At 36.2% G+C, this 17,485-nt stretch overlaps 1 protein-coding gene across 1 annotated transcript in view; it reads left to right on the top strand.

Annotated features, from left to right (window-relative positions):
* The window catches only part of LOC115437870 (voltage-dependent R-type calcium channel subunit alpha-1E-like), a 74,066-nt gene that overhangs the window by 13,202 nt on the left and 43,379 nt on the right, over positions 1-17,485 (top strand). The window lies entirely within an intron of this gene.

The following is a 17,485-nucleotide window of genomic DNA, read 5'->3' as shown; positions in this document are numbered from 1 at the left end:
AATCTGATTTGAAAAATGTATATAATTTATTGCATATATAACACAAAGATGCTTAAGGAACCTTTTCAAAGACTTTAAAAGTGAATATTGGTTCCAAATGTTAGATATATACAATTAAAATTGTAATTGAAACTATACTCAAATATTTGACATAAAAGCAGATCTTTACATAGACATTTTCTCCAGAAAAGTGCAGTAATCAAACACGGTTATCATGATAATTAGAATTTAAACGGTAATACTAACAGTTGGGAATTTTACTGTGGTTTATCGTTATACCGGTAATCGTGACATCCCTATAACACATTTACACAATGCTGTCACAACAACATTACATCTAATAAACAGACCTTCAGGATGAGTTACCTGTCAATCAAATATGTTACAACAGACATGAGCAGTATTCATATTACAAACAGTAGCCACATCCTTCAATATAAATAAACTCTGAGCCATAAAATAATTCAAAAGGGTGTGATGAATAAATTTATGTTCCATATGACTGAGGAAAAAAGCTATAGAGGCCGAGGTTATAAATATATTTCTTTTGGCTGTAAATATGAATATTCTAATATTGGGAGGCCTTAGGGGCAAGGACCTCAGCTCTTAAATGAAGCCTATGTAGAGTTAGCTTTAAGTGGTGATACATCTCACAGTCACTGGCATTGATTCCAGAATTTACTTGGTTGGTATGAAGGTGTAGTGGTTTGCACTTCCACCTCACAGCCGTCGGTTCTCAGCCAGACAGAAGCCATTATGTGTTGAGATTACCTCCCTTCCCTTACTTCCCTTTCAATTGTAAAAACAGGTACATATTTGTTCATTCTCCTATCGCTGCCTTTGACCACAGTGCTGATGAGGACCTGGAGTTGGTCCCTGACACCTTTGATACCAACTCACTGCTCCTAATGTGTGCTATGTGCTAATGCTAATTGCTGATGCTAATGCAAGGTTCTGTGTGTGTATTAGGATGGATGAAATGCAGAACCTGAATGCAATGATAATTAAGTGAGTTAACCTTAACTTTTAAAAGCTTTTGGTCCCCTAGATTTACACTGAAATTCCCTCAAAAAATGCAATATCATTCATTTTTTTATTGTGACCTTATTTATTTTATTTGGACACTCTAATAAGTGTTCTTGTGGCTTCAAATTATTGCCCATGCTGAAGATTTTAATATCTGTCATCAAGCATTTATTGACAGATCTGTTTGACAGTTCACTCACCTGCTGAGGTGGTCTTTCTTATTCATTTATTATTTCATGAAATACATTTTTTTTGTTTAACCCTTTCATGCATGAATTGTGAGAACCTTAATTGAGGTTTTTTTTTTCCTGAGTGTTTTTATTCCTCTTTAGAAACGAAAAAAAAAAAAAAAAAAAAAAAAAAAATGCAATTGAAATAGTTTTTTATAAACCTATTTTTCATGGAGTTGCAAAAATGTCTACTCAGCTAGACACCATGTGTTTAATTTTTGAAGCAAAGAAATATGTTTTTACCGAGACACTGTGTGAAAACTATGAAATAATTTTTTAAATGTTGTTAATCTGATGTTTTGTCACATTTTAACATACTCACTTTATGGGGATTATATGCAAAAAAAAAAAAAAAAAAAAAAAAAAAAATTAATGACAGTCTAACAACAATAACAAGCACCTGATTTACACTCAAACATGTTAGTGCAGATCAATTTTATCAAGAACAGCAAAGTTACTGTAATAGCATGAATTGCATTGTATGGGATGATGCTTAAGTGTCCACTGTGTTGGTTGATATGGAACTAAAATAATAAAATCCTTGAAAATACGACAAGAGAACCGCTGTAGAATAGCTGTCCACTGTAGTGACCACTATGCATGAAAGGGTTAAAGACAGCCCCAAAGTATGAGGTGAGTAATAGATTACACCAATAACTCTATAAAATTACTTTGATGAACTTTAACATTAACTGAGAAAGCACTGGATCGTACCTGACCTCTGATCCCTTAGGCTCCTGCAGGTCCCCCCTTTTGTCCAAATACGGTCACTTCCAGCTCCAAAAAAACAAACAAATAAACAAACAAACAAAAAAAACCCAACAAAACAAAACAAATCAAAACAAAAACAAGTGGTGCCAGGCACAACAAACCCCACCCCTCGCACATATTGTAGCTTATTTTGGCATTGATCCAGCTGATGTCATCATGTCTGTGCTTGTGCCTCTATATATGTGCCAAGTTCGAAGTCAATTGAAACAAAATGGATATTTTTATAAACATTTGAAATTTTGCCCCTTTATATGTAAATGGGAGAAGAAAAAATATTTTAAAAATTCATAAAAAATTTGAACTTTAACCTACTGTTCCCAAAATGTAATCAGATCTTTTCTTGGTCTATATAACCAATTTGGTATGAATTGAAGCTATAGTTTTGCTGCTGGAGTGTTAACAAACCAAGAAACAAACACAGAAACAAAGGAAAAACAAAGAAACAGACAAACCAAACCCAAAAAAAAAAGACAAAAAATAATACAAAACATGTCAACGACTAAATTGCAAACTATTGCAAATTTGCAAACTCTGATGGGGACGTCACAGTTATCCATTTATTGAATATATAGAATCAATGCCTCATGAGGCTGTTTGAGGAACTGCAGATTTTGGCACATCTGCAAGGCTTCATTTTTCAGCCCCACAGGTAACCACTTAGTTGAAACCTGCCTGTTAATATCAAAAATGTAATATCTGCTGAGATGTTTCCAAATAATCTCTTTTGACTTTGCATTTGGTTGGACTGCATGACGAATTACAAACTTCACTGATTGCATGATCAATTACAAACTTCACTGATTGCATGATCGCAAAAAAAAAAAAAAAAAAAGCTTTAATGCTTCAGCTGTTGATTTTGCAATTAGTTTAGACCAGTTTTTAAAAGGCTGTGGCTGTTGAACCAAAAGATTAATTTCAGACGCTGATTGTCAGGATACGTCGATGCATTCATGTGTGTTGCAGCGTATGCCAAATTCTGCCAATATTTTTGCCACATATGCACATACTGTGTTTAAATGGCTTCCTCTCACTGCCTGTTATTATCACATGGTTAGCGGTGTTTGACCCTATAGACAGGTCTTTATTGTTGTGATGTTGATGTGATTTTTATTTGTGAGCATATACATTTAAACACTCCATACATCAACGGGGAAGCACAACGCATAAATCCAGGAAAATGTGTGTTTCCATGGCACAGGCAGGCTCTGCAGTCAGCGATAGGTGGGTGGATAAGTGGATTGGCAGTTGTGTCTAAAACCTGCTTCGGTTCGCCCCCAGGACCTCTGTGAATTAAATGTGAATGCAGTGCTGGAGATGTTATGCAAAATAATGGATGGATAGAGAGAGGAGAAACGAGAGGTAAAAGAAGACAAGGGGAGAAAAGCAGATGGAGAGACAGAACCAGGAAAAATATAATGAGGGGCATAATTTGTTTTCTGTGAGACTGGGTTTAGTGAATTAAATGCGCAGGAGTTAACTGTTGTTACCACTGAGATGCTGTTTATGGCTAAATGTACAGTATTCAGTATTCAGGAAGATTGCTTTTGGCGTGTTGACATCTCATTTCAACCTGACACCCACATCTTTCTTTTTCTCTGTATTTCTTATTTCTGCGTCTGTCTTTCTGTCTCACTGCTTCTCTCTGCCTCTTACATAAAAGGGACATCAGCATCACGTTTACAAACCAGTTCATGCTGGCCTAAACGCTGTGTTTTGGACAGATTTCCACAGAATTTGTCAAGTCCAATCATCTAACAACTGATTCAGAGCAGTTGTTAACATAAAAATACTGGTCGCATTATTGATTTACCTTGAATTTCTCTTATCAGGTTGGGGTGAAAATTAGCAGAAAAGCATTTAGTCTCTCAACTAAACTCTGCTGGATAACAAGTGAGCTTTATTTTCCTTTATTGGGATAGATTTGAAAGAAAATTCATCAGGAATAACATATCAAAAGACATGACAGTTTTATAGAACTCAACAGGTGTTTTGACTGTATTGTAGCTTCACTGATATGTAAATGCAAAGCCATCATAAACATGCAGTAAATTATAGTAATAGTATTAGTATTACTATAGTATAGTTATAATAATAGTCAAATAATGAGGCGAATAGGATCCTTGTATATTTGAATGCTTTGTTTTTGAGGCAGACGTTGCAGCTGCTGTGTGTTTTTTGGAAAACTGGGTGTCACTAAAAATAGAAATTTGGGGTAGAATATGACCTTAAATGCTCTAATAACCTATTTTTTTAATCAGATTTTCAACATGAGGGAGTCACTTGCACTGACACACATTTTCTATCAAAATCAGAATTTTTGGTAGACTTGAAAATCTCAGTTTTCTGCACTGAGTCTATTGTTCACAGTCACATCTGTTAAAAGGATTTGAGTGCTAAACTTTTAATAAAATAAACAATATAATGTATTCACGTTTGATTATTATTATTAACATTTAATAGCAAGCATTTAGAGGTCAAATGAATTCACTGCACAAATTAGAGCAGACAGATCACAGGCTATATAAAGTCTGGGGTGTTTAATTATAGATCTAAAACTAATTTGCACCGTTTGTATATAAGTGGATATTGTTGGAGACGAGTTTGGGATAGTTTTTGTACTCTTATCACTGTATGTGAGCTCCTTTATCACAGCTGAAAGCGTGTTACCGACAGTATTAAATCCACAAAGTCGTCAGTGTACTTTCTGGAGCCCACAGATCATCTTGCCCAATTTCAGCCACAGCTGGAATTGGTAACTGACGACCTGGTTTCCTGCCACCTATCTGACACATTTTCTGGTTGCACATATGCTTCTCTCCACTCTCTGACAAGCACACACACACACACACACACACACACACACATACACATACACACACATGCTCTGAGTCTCTCTGACTCTGGTGGCACAGTACAAGTAAGTCAGACTTAAAAGAAAACACACATGTGTCATGGAGGCCGACTGGGAATAAAATTGAGGCCACTGGGCCAGCGCTGGCGGCATTCATTCCATTTCATATTAATGAATTGCTAGCAGCGAATCTGCTGGGACACCGAGCTCAATTAAAATCCTTAATCTGAGTGAAGAATGTGTAGCAAAAAGGACCACAGCTAGAACAGCTTACCCGCAAACCAATTTAATTCACTGGGATTCCTAAAATGGTCAATTATATCCTGCGGCAAACAGATTGGCACAGGTGGACTTGATGCTTTGATTAGCAGTAAAATGTCTCCCAAATGACTTGGACATGTGTGAGCTCGTTCCTCCATTACCAAAGTCTGAACCTGTTGCCCTCTTGTTGTTACATTAGCTCTAAAAACTCTCCAAAGACCTCAATCATAGCAATCCCCAGCTGCACACATGTGTCAGTGTCTGCATCCTGTCATCTTGTGTGGAGGATATCAGTTTTCCCTTGATGCCACTGTCTGCTGTCCCTCTTTCAGAGTGTGACACTTTGCTAAAACTGTTGCTCTTTAAACAGGATGAATAATACAAGTAGGTGGGAGCTGGGAGTGATTCATTAGCCATCTGGCACAAAGACAGACACAGGAGGGAGAAAAGTCTTGCTTTCATGTGTCTGTCATGGCAAACCAAATTAGCTTAATCTGTAGTGTTCTTTGTGTTTGCGTCTATATGGCAGGATTATCCTGTTAGATGATCCAAGAGCAGAATGTGTGGAAAATGAAAAAAATATAGAGTAAATCAGGGGTGTCAAACTCATTTTAGTTCAGGGGCCACATTCAGCTAAATTTGATCTGAAGTGGGCCGAACCAGTAAAATAATAACATAATAATATATAAATAATGTCAACTCCAAACTTTTCTCTATGTTTTAGAGCGAAAACACTAAATTTATATTACAAGAAGGGTTACATCTACAAACTATCCTTTCAAAAGATGTGAATAACATGAACAAACTGAAAAAATAAGTGTAATTTTAACAATATTCTGCCTCAGTTTATCATTTACACATGTACATTATAACTGACAGATCACAGTTGAGCTACAGACACACAAAACATTTAGTAACAGGCAGAATATTGGTAAAGTTGTATGTACTTTTCTTAAGACATTTCAAGTTGTTCATATTTGTTCAGGTTATTCACATTTTTTGCAAAATTATACTTTGTTTTAGTGTAAATACATGAAAATATTTACATTTACAAAGAGAAAAATTTGGAGTTGTCTTTATTTGTATGTTATTATGATAGTATTTGACTGGTCCTGCCCACTTGAGATCGAATTGTTCTGAATGTGGAACCTGAAATAAAAGGATTGTTAATATCTTCGTGTAATTTTTGCATTTCACAAATTCATCCCAAGGGTCGGACTGGCCTTTGGCGGGCCAGATTTGGCCCCCGGGCTGCATGTTTGACACCTGTGGAGTGAAAATATATGACATCAGCAGGAATGTGAGTGAACCTGAATTTGAGAAGGATGCAGCTTTGAGAGTTGTACTTCAGGAGTTGAAAATGGGATGTGGCTTTATGAATATGGAGTGACATAGAGAAGCCTTAACCCTCAAAGACCTAAAAAACCACCAGTGACCAAACACATACTGATGTAAAATGATTAAAAACTGTTGAAACTAATCCATTAAGACATGTAAATAATTGAGTTAAAATGCAGTTTCTTATCTTTTCATGGTCATTGGATACAGTATGATCCATTTGGAGGTTCAGAGGCTCCATAGTGAACATGGAAACACTGTCATCTTCTGTAACATAGATTCACCAATAAAACCAATGGAGATTAATAAATGATGGTGGTTGCTTGTTTTTACATTTAATTAACCCCTTCATGCACAGTGGTCACTACAGTGGACAGTTATTCTACAGCTGTTCTCTTGTATATTCATGTGTTTTGTTGTTTCAGTTCCATTTCAGCCAACACAGTGGACACTTATGCACCATCCCAAACACTGCAGTTCGTACAATTATTGTAACTTTGCTGCTCATGATAAACCTGATCTGCAGTAACATGTTTTAGTATAAATGAGTTGCTAATTGTTATTAGACTGTAATTAACAGTTTTCTGAAACAATCTTTTATTTTTATTTTTGTGCATATCCTCCTGAGACCCAGTAATGCATTTTGTCGTCTGTAGGGGACAAAAGTTTGACAGTTTCACTTGAAGGATGCTTTGCATTACAAAGGACATTCCATTAAAAAATCAATCAATAAATAAAAATTATTTTAAGAATGTATTTGAAAAAACTGTTGCATTATGCAGTTTCCAATCAAGACAATTTTTTTAATGTAAAACAGCTAAAACTGTCAATTTCCTGGGTCTGACGAGGATATTATCTCCATGAAATGAGTAATAACTAATATTAGAGTATGATCAAATGTGAGAAAACATTAGTGATTTAGCAATTAGCTGCATTAAAATGTTTTTATTTCATAGATTTCGCACAGTATATCACTTTCTGATGATGAGTTTTAAATACATGTTTCTTTGCTTCAAAAATTAAATGCATGGTGTCCAGCTGAATGGACATTTTTGTAACTCCATGAAAAGTAGGCTCATAAAAAGAAAAAAAAAATCATTTGCATTGTTTTTTTCATGCCTAAAGAGGAATAAAAACACTCAAGAAAAAAATACTGACTAAGGTTCTCATAATTCATGCATGAAAGGGTTAATGATATATTACATTTTTTTCTTCAGTTTTCCCTATTTTGATATAATAACCCTTGGGCTTTTATGAACAGCTACATTATCATTAAAATGAATATAAGAATCTAAATTACTTTTATTGAAAAGTCCAAAATACAGAGGATAATAATAGAATAATATTTGAGTAAAGAGAAACATTCAATTGGAAGTCATATCAGAAGTAGGTCTAGAACTTTAGGGATCAAAGGTAAAATATTAACACGTTAACGCAGATTAATCCATCATCATGATTAATCTGATTTAAAAAATTAACGCAATTAACCCATCTGCAGCGCAGAATGACTGGCAACACATTTTGGGCAGTTTGTCCAAGTAGAGTTACCGTCATATATGTACAAATGAGTAGTTGATCTGGTAGTGACAGGCAGCAAAACCAACTGATAAAGATGGAGGAGGCTAAACAGCATGTGGGGGTGCGGTCCATCAAAAACGTCACTTATGATACCGTGAAAACGAAAGCGAAACTTAACCTGCTTTCAACGTTTGCCTCCCCACTTCTGCACCTCTCTTATACAGCGGATCTTACACAAAATTTTCACTACTTCTGTATCCACTGGGCCCCCTCCACTGCTCTATGGGCCCCCCACAAATACTGGGCCCCAAGAATTTGTCATGTTTAACCCCCCTTATTGGTGCCCCAGTATATATATATTGTTCATAAAGTTGAAATATTTTTGTTTTCAGACACAATTCTCTTCTTATTCCACACATTTACACTTTATCTATCAAGAATCAATCACATCATCACAATTATTTCATGAGAAGAGGTAAAAGTATTTTATTCCAACTTTATGGGAAATAGTGTACATATATATTGATCTTCCTTTAGCCTATGAACCATAACATTTAACTAGTCTGCAAATATGAGCTTTAAATGGCTCATTTACCTTGTTTAATATGGTGTTTTACTGAGAGCGTACCTGCTGTATATGAGTGTGTAGCCTCACAGGTGTCTCATCTGCTGTATTTATTTCAGTCCGTTTACAGTGGTACTTAAGCGTCTGTCTGTTTGGGTTTAGTCTGCATTAACGTGCAGAGTTTGTGTAATGTGTTGTTTAGTCGTTGCTGAAGAAATATTGACACAGTATTATCGTAAGACTGTCAGCTGTGGGTCTGGTTTCTGAACTCCGACATGCAATGGGTTTGATTTACATAGATGAGTTATAATATGAAATTGTTTTCGATTCATTAGAAATCTCCAGTGGGATAAAATTAGGCTGCTTTAATCTTGGTAATTAATGGAAACACCGGAGCTGCATGTACATGAAAATGTGACAAGTGTTTACTTCATCTTATTGTCAATATTATAATAATGTCAGCCCAAACTGGTGTAGCATTTATATTCATTTATATTCAGATATAACAACCAAAAGCAATCACACTGTGACTCAGATAATGGATGATGACCTCTTCAGAAAATAAAATTTTTTTTTCATCATCACGACTGCTCCTTCTATTCATTCTGTTGCTCACTTGACCACCACCGCTCTCTCTCTCATTCCCTGAAGAGTTCACAAGACAGGAATATAATAATAATAATAATAATAATAATAATAATAATAATAATAATAATAATAATAATAATAATAATAATAATAACATAGTTAGTTTACCTTTAAGTAAAAGTACCAATACCACACTATGAAAATACTCCACTACAAGAAAAGTTCTGCACTGAATGGAGACACTGGGTTTATGTTCAGTAAATGATATATTTTACCAAAAAAGTAACTTTTTCTTCAGTTTTCTCTGTTTCTGATATAATAACCCTCAATTTTGATCTGAGCTTTAATGAGCATCTACATGATCAGTGAATTAAATATAGGAAAATACATGATTTACACTAAAAAACTGCAAAAAGAAAGATAAGACTACAATCATTGGTGATAAATCACTGAAGACAGGTTAAATATAGAGAAAAAGTCATTTGGGAAATGGGAAATTTCATGACCTTTGAATGACACCCTGTTTTCAACCTGGTGATGAGATATTTTCAATGATTTCAAGCAGGTTTTTGAACGAGAATTTTCTTAACCTATAAAGGAACAAAATGTCTGGTATTCACTAGACAGGAAGCAAAACTAAAGCTAGATTATAGGAGAGAAAAAAAAAAACCTGTGAGATTTAATGGTTTAGGAGTATAAAGGTGCATAAAATGGAAGTACAAGTATACAAAATAAAACCTTTGAGTGAAAGTAATTATTTACCTTCCATCAGTGGTACGTGCAGCTAAAACCTCTGAGTCATACTGGAAACGTAAATGAGAAAAAGCACTTACAGCCATGTCAGTTACAGCCAACAGAAATCGGCAAATTAAATTTAAAAAGGCAACATCTCTCCAACATCATGCACATTGTGCCAGGATGACTGCACTGGTGTGCGCAGTTAATTTAGCACTCATAAGTGAACTGAATAAAACAACAGCTTACAGTCCCAGGTGGGTTTTCTGTGGGAAAACATACACTCAGCCATTTATTCTATGACTAATAGTGAATAAATGCCTCTTTTTTTATGTATTCCCAGTTCAACAGAACAATATTAATGTTGCTATTAGACGCATGGTTTATGTTTTCATGATTTAATTCAAAGCCATTAATATGTTGATGCTGTTTCAGCTGCGTTGCCATATGGAGAGCAGTGCTCAAATGGTTAGCAACGTGATGCTGCTGATTACTGTAGTTAGTTTCTGGTGGTGTTCTTAGTGTAGGTGGAGGTGTGTGGGAGAGGCTGCATTCTGTGCATGTAATGAATTCAGCCTCTCCAGAACCAGTTTGGTACAATACAGTGCAACAGTGCTTCACTTACAGGAAAGAGCCAACTAGGAAAAGATCAGCTTCCCAGTGATATGTGAACTCACTGCTGGACTGGAATCTGTTGTGTTAGACGCATGAAGTTTCCTTATGTAGTTCTTTACTCTGTTGAAAGCCTTGGATAGGGGTAAAATCAACACCAGGTTGAAAATTGGTCTGTTTAATATTATGACGAATGCTCACTATCACAGCGAAGGAAGAAAACGTCTACACCAAACAAAAGAAAATGACCTCTGAGTGTGTAGAAATGATTCATGAACAACCACAAGCAGGCTGAATATTTGCGTTAATTTTGAGAGCGTCCTCTGAGTTGTTGCGCTCAAAGTGCAGCCTTGAAGGTGCTCTGCTGCTCTCTTTGTTCACTGTGTTTGGATTTCAAGGCTTATTTCCACTGACTCCCACTCCACGGCTCCTGCTCAATGCTGCTCTGTCTCTCACTATGTCATCTCTTTGTCTGTCACTCACTCACTCACTCACTCACTCACTCACTCACTGCACCACCTTTGCTTTTGATTCCAGGAGACATTCACTGTGACATCTTTTTTGCCACATAATGCTTATGTAGTGTCACAGTAAGGTTCATAATATTTTTTCCTTCCATAGTTGCATTCATTTTAGGTTATTGTTGATAATCAGACCACTGCATCAACTCTTCAATGCAAACGGAATAAAAATTTGCAACTTTTAACGTAATAATCCCACAAAGGTAATAACAGTTACCTACCACAAACATAATACCTCGTTTCCCACAAACTTCATAATTATTACTTTTGTTGGGATTTATTACATTTGTGGGATGGTAAAAATCTTCAGTTTCCAAGATTGTAATAACTTCCCACAAATGTTATAAATTAATCCCATACATTTAAGTAATGCATGCATTAATATTTATTCATCTATCTTTTTCTTCCCATTTATTCTTGTTGTTTAGATACTTGCCTTTTTAGGATGATCAAATGTTGCAGTTACACCCCATGGTACTAACTTCAGATTAATAGGTGTTTAATTACAAATACAAGTGGAGGAACAGAACTGTTTTATTATAAAAGCTTCAGTTTGAACTGGATATTATTTATTCTCATTAAGTATAATAGAAGCCTGGGTTTGAACCATGTAAGTCAGTGGTTCTCAAATGGGGGTACGCGTACCCCTGGGGGTACGTGAAGGCACTCCAGGGGGTACGTGAGATTTTAAAATATATTTAAAAAGTAGCATCCATGCAAAAATCCTTTAAAAATAATTATTAAATTAATTAAATATTTCAGGAAAATATCTAAGTTCATAAAATGAATTTTATATTCAGTAGGCTTTTCAGTTTCATCATCCTAAAAACCCAGAGTCTCCCCCATACCAGAATGGTTCCACCCAACCTGTCACATGCCACCTAGCATCACCTGTCAGTCACTTGAAAACTCAAACAATGGAGTCGTGGTTGAAGTGTAATTCTTTTGAAAACATGGAGGGACAAGTGGCAAAGAAGGCCAAACCAGAGCCGGCAAAATTCCGGCTGTATCTTGAAGATTATGTTTCATTTAGGTTTACGTCCACAAGTTGCAACCCATCCAAGGCACTGTGTTTTTTCTGTGGGGAGAAATTAGCTAACAGTAGCATGAAGCTAGCACATCTGCAGCATCATCTTAAGACAAAACATGGATGTGACGTTGGTAAGCCACCTGACTTTTTTAAGAGGAAACTGTCTGAATTCAGATCATCTCATCTCATGTAGACAAATCTTTATTTATTATTAAGTTAATTATTTCTTTTTGAGAACCGATCTTTACTATGATCCCAAAGGAGGACACTTTATGTTGATAATTATTTTTATGAGCACAAATCTTTATTTATAATTAAATTAATTCTTTCTTTCTTTTTTTAGTTATATGTTTTTATTTCCAAATAGTTCAAGAGAGACCACTACAAATGGAGTTCCAAAGTTTAATAAATCAGACACTGATGGCACAGCACTCTGTTTTAAGTCATTTTTTTCAACCAAAAAGGCTTTGCACTGGTTAGGGGGTACTTGGCTGAAAAAATATTTCACAGGGGGTACATAACTGAAAAAAGGTTGAGAACCACTGATGTAAATAAAATGTCTGGATATGATTATGATAACAATGGAGAGGGTAGGAGCACACTGTGGGAAAATGAGGTATTACGTTTGTGTTAGGCGACTGTTATTACATTTATGGGAAAGTTATTACATTTGTGGGATTATTACATTAGAAGCTGCAAATGTTTACGACATTTGCAGTTTATTACATTTGTGGGGTTTACACCATGTGTGAAAATGATGTCTCATTCTCCCTGAACCATTCTGTCACAAGCCTGATGATCCTGATCCATCCTGGCATTGTCCAATCTTTTTGACGTTAAAGACATGAGAGGATTACTGCATCAGTTAGAGTTCAATAACCTATTACAGATGAAACATTATTAACCACTGCAGTACTTACCCATGGAAGGATCTGAACTATTTGCTCATTTAAATCCAGACACTTACTTTTTTTTTGTCCAAGCTGTTTATTTAACTCTAACTGATGTAGTAAGTAGCCTCTCATTTCTTTAACGTCAAAAAGATCGGGCAATGCCAGGACGGATCAGGCTCATCAGGTATTTTTACACATGGATTAGCCTCCATAAACTCCAGACTCTAATTTAGGATGTGCTGATGACTTGATGCAGTGGTCCAATTCTCCAACATCAATAATCCTTAATTAATACAACTTATGGATGGAAAAAAATATTATGAACCTTATTGTGACACTAAAAAAGCATTATGTGGCAATAAAGATGTGACGTGAATGTCTCCTGTAATCAAAACCAAAGGTGGTACAGTTAAAATATTACATGTGCGCCTTTTTTTTTTTTTTTTTTTTTGCTCGGGTAGCGTATTTGCATTGGCTTTTAATACGTGTGTGACTTTTATTTGTAATATCTTACATTATTGTGTATTTGATTTTGTCCATTTCAGTAAGTAAGTAAAGTTTATTTATAAAGCGCTTTTCACAGATAAAAATCACAAAGTCTTGTACATAAAATGGGTGCAATAAAACAACATAAGAATAATTTAATAAAATAAATAAGGATAAATCTTATATCTTGATAAATTTTTACTAGTTGTATCATATCTTGTATTTTTACTAATATCTTTGTACAACCCTTTACGTCGCTGCAAATATACTATATAAATAAACATGACCTTGACCTCACTCACTCACTCACTCACTCACTCACTACTTCCAAGAAATATGACAAAGGACACCTGAATGCATCATTTGTGTTTGCTAAGGCTCCTACAGCAGTCTTAAAACTTTATTGACAACCACGCTATACGATGGGGTTTTAATAAAGTTGGGTAAAACACATATTGATTGACTGTGTGGTGATAAAATGTATTGACTCTCAGGCTATGACAAAAGTAAAGACACAAAAATTAGATGTCATCAGTGATATGCCATCTACCTACTCAAATAGTTGTATAATATTGAAGCCAAACTAATGTTCACTCTGTATAAAAAAAAAAAAAGGACAGTTGGAACCGGTCATGACTCATAACTCCGGAAAAGAAGGCAACCTGGGATGGCAATTTTTAGAAAGTTTGAGGTTAGTAGTCTCACCAAACATAAACACACCTGTCAAGTTGATCACTGTGTCATATCACGGTGACTTCCTGCTGGTCATTAAAGCTGCAGTGATTGATTGTTTTTAGCATCACTGGGCAAAAATTCTATAATTCCCTTCCAGCGTATTGTAATTCACATGCCCTGAGAGGATGTGAGGTTTCTGCATGTATTCCTTCCTTATTTTTTCAGGCTGTAGAAAATCTACTCTAGCTGATCACCTGTGTTTTTCAGACAGACATGGAGGTTTAATATGTGACTGACAGCAGTAATTACCAATCACTTTCATATATTACACATAAACTCTGTGTCTCAACATGGAAGTCTGCAAAAGTGGTTTTAATGTTTGATAACAGCATGTAAACAGGTTCATCTGTATTTATATTTAGTCTTTTGATTTAGAAAACAGGAGAAGGAATGTGTGTATTATTGAATCTTGATGTTTTTCCTTCCATCCTCAGTAAATGTAGACCACAGTAGCTTCATATTGTGAGGTGGCTTAGAAGGTCGGAGAAGCAGCTTGTTGGTTGATGTGCCCTTGAGCAAGGCACTTACCTCCTTGTTTGCTCCCCAGGTGTCTGACGTGGCAGCTCAATGCTCCCAGTCTGCAGTGTGTGGTGTGCTCCTGCATGTTCAACTAGCGATGGGTTAAAAGCAGAGTGTGTGTGTTGCATGCCTGTATGAATGATATACTGACAAATAATAAAGACTCTTCTTCTTCTTTAGTCATTTAGTCTTTGAACCTGTTACACTGCACAATTTAGGACCAAAGATATTGTTACATTTTCTCATCTTTTGCTGGTGACAGAAAAAATATTGCACAGTGTATACCAGGCTTTAGTTGTTTTGATTAAAGCATCAGTTAGCAATAGCACCAAAATCTAAAGTACATGCATTCTTCTTGCAGTTCTCACCACTCTGACCTAAACATAGGATGAAAAAATATATACATATGCTCAACACTGAGCCCCTTTACATGAAAAAAATAAAAATCTGATAACTAGGAGTAATCCGATAATTGCCATAATCAGATGCGATGCGTTTACATCCACTTCAGAAATGCGATAATCAAAAAACCCTGGTTTACATGTTTCAGTCCATTATTTGATTTTATGTATGTACATTATGACTTAAGACATACACTTTCTGTCATTGTCAAAACATCCAGTCTTGTCTCGTTGACCATGGTAACACCTACGGTGTCAGCGTTAGCTGTCCTAATGTGGGATCTAATGAGACTACAAAATAGGTTACATGTTGCTGCTATCCTTCATTTCATTGCATTGTTTGTTTACATTTTCCTTAGGTTCATGTGCATACATGCGTGAAGACATCGGAGTGTTGGTGAAATCTAGGTGTGTTAATTTGTCATAATCAGATAACTGGTGTTATTGGATAAAGCCTGTCCAATTATCCCATTTACATGATCACTTGAATAATCTGATCACTCAAATCGGATAATGATGGGAGTATTGGTGTGCATGTAAACGGGCTCACAGTTTCACACCACTATGGAGATGCCATGTTCCTTCTGTGAGGAGCCATACACTATAGTGTATGTTAGAGAAGTCTGCCTGAGTCTTGACAGTGATTGGTCATTACAGATGTCAATCCTCTTCTCTTTCTGAAAAGACCTCTGATTGGCTAGAGTCTGCCATCACAGATTTCAAAAACCTTTTACAGTCCGCTACTGCATTGCCGCTGACCCCTCCCTCAGACTAATCAGACTCACCTGCTGTGCACCGCACCTGGAGCACATCTGCATCAGGAGCCCATATGAGGGGCTCCTCTGCTCCAGTGCGGTGCCAGGTCATTACTTCACAGACCTCCATAGACTTTCACCCACCTATCCTGTCACCCTGCAGACTCTGCACTTATCTTCCCTCAAGTTTTGTCTTTGTTGTTTTGTTTTTGTTTATCATGTTGGTTTTTCTGTTTCTGGGGTGGCTGTAGCTCATTTGGTAGAACGGGTTGTTCAATGACCAAAAGGTCAGTGGTTCAAATCCTGCTTCTGACTGTCCACATGTCGAAGTGTCCTTGGGTGAGACATTGAACCCTGAATTGCTCCCAGTAGAGAGCACCCATTCATATACTGCCAAATGGGTGAATGTGAGGCTTCGGCACCATAAAAGTGTTGAAAAGCGCTATATAAGTACCAATTATTTACCATTTGTTCAACAAACACAGTTACTCTCTTCAGCACCGTTCACGTGAGTCCTTCCATCCACTCCCCATGACAAAACCTGAAGTCAAAAGCCAATAGGAGGTACCTTAGTCTAGTTTTCCTCTCAAACCTGATGAATTCCAATGCGTTGAAAGACTATTATGGAATGTTTTGCCCAGTGAATCCAACAAACGCTGCCTACTGAGGCTTTAGTTTGAGTCAATAATATAATCAATACAACAAGATGAAACTGTATACAGGCTACAGTTCTTAATGACTTCAATTTACTACACTGGTAAATTCACTCCAATTTCAACCTTAATCCGATTAAAATGTAAAGTAAGAGTAAGAATTAATTACTGGAGAAAGTAAGAGAATGCCAGCAGTTTATGTGCTGAAATTAAGCCTCTTATGCTAATATTTAGTACAAAAGAGTGGTGAATGTTAAGGACCTGGTACTTGATAATTCATGTCCTGGAGAAAAATGTTTTCTCAAAAGAAGTAGGGCTGTGGCACTGTTATGGAAACTTGCCCCGATTTCCTTCTAGGAATAACACACATAATCATCCTAACTACACATTTTTTTGTTTAATATATTTTTTATTTTGTTTGCTTTGCAGCGAATAATTACAAAATGAACTGGTCACACCCATGTGCCCTTACATCTGCTGTAATTTCTTCACTCCTACTCACTTACTTAATCATGCAGATGATTATGAGTGCAGATGAATTTAAAACGCTTCATCATGAATAAAGAAAAATAACCCAAAAAACTTAAAAATGTCACCTTGTAATTTTTTTTCCACTGACAGTCATGTGCTACATTTAGTTTCTATAACAGTACAGTGTGGTTCCTCACTCAGTTCTGCAAAAACTTCTACTTTTACTTAAGGTCCTGATGAACGCAGGGATGCGGAGCTTTCACAACACTTCAGTATGGATTTCAGTTTTATCTGCATTAGAGTGAGCATGGCCTCGCTCATTCACTCGCTCACTAGGCCTCCCACTGCTTTCAGGAGAGATTTTGCGTGGGCCCACACTTGAGTTCCTGCCATGTGCTTTCTACCCCCTGCTCAAACACACACAAACACGTTTACCCTCCCCCACACTTCCCAACACCATCCAAAGACATGAATTTGTATTTGTATTAATGTGTGATGGACAATTCTTAACAAAAAAAAAAAAAAA

This window comes from Sphaeramia orbicularis, chromosome 17 (assembly GCF_902148855.1).
Source record: "Sphaeramia orbicularis chromosome 17, fSphaOr1.1, whole genome shotgun sequence".
NCBI lineage: Eukaryota > Metazoa > Chordata > Actinopteri > Kurtiformes > Apogonidae > Sphaeramia > Sphaeramia orbicularis.
Note: the sequence above shows the minus strand (reverse complement) of the source record. Positions and strands in the feature narration are given on the sequence as shown.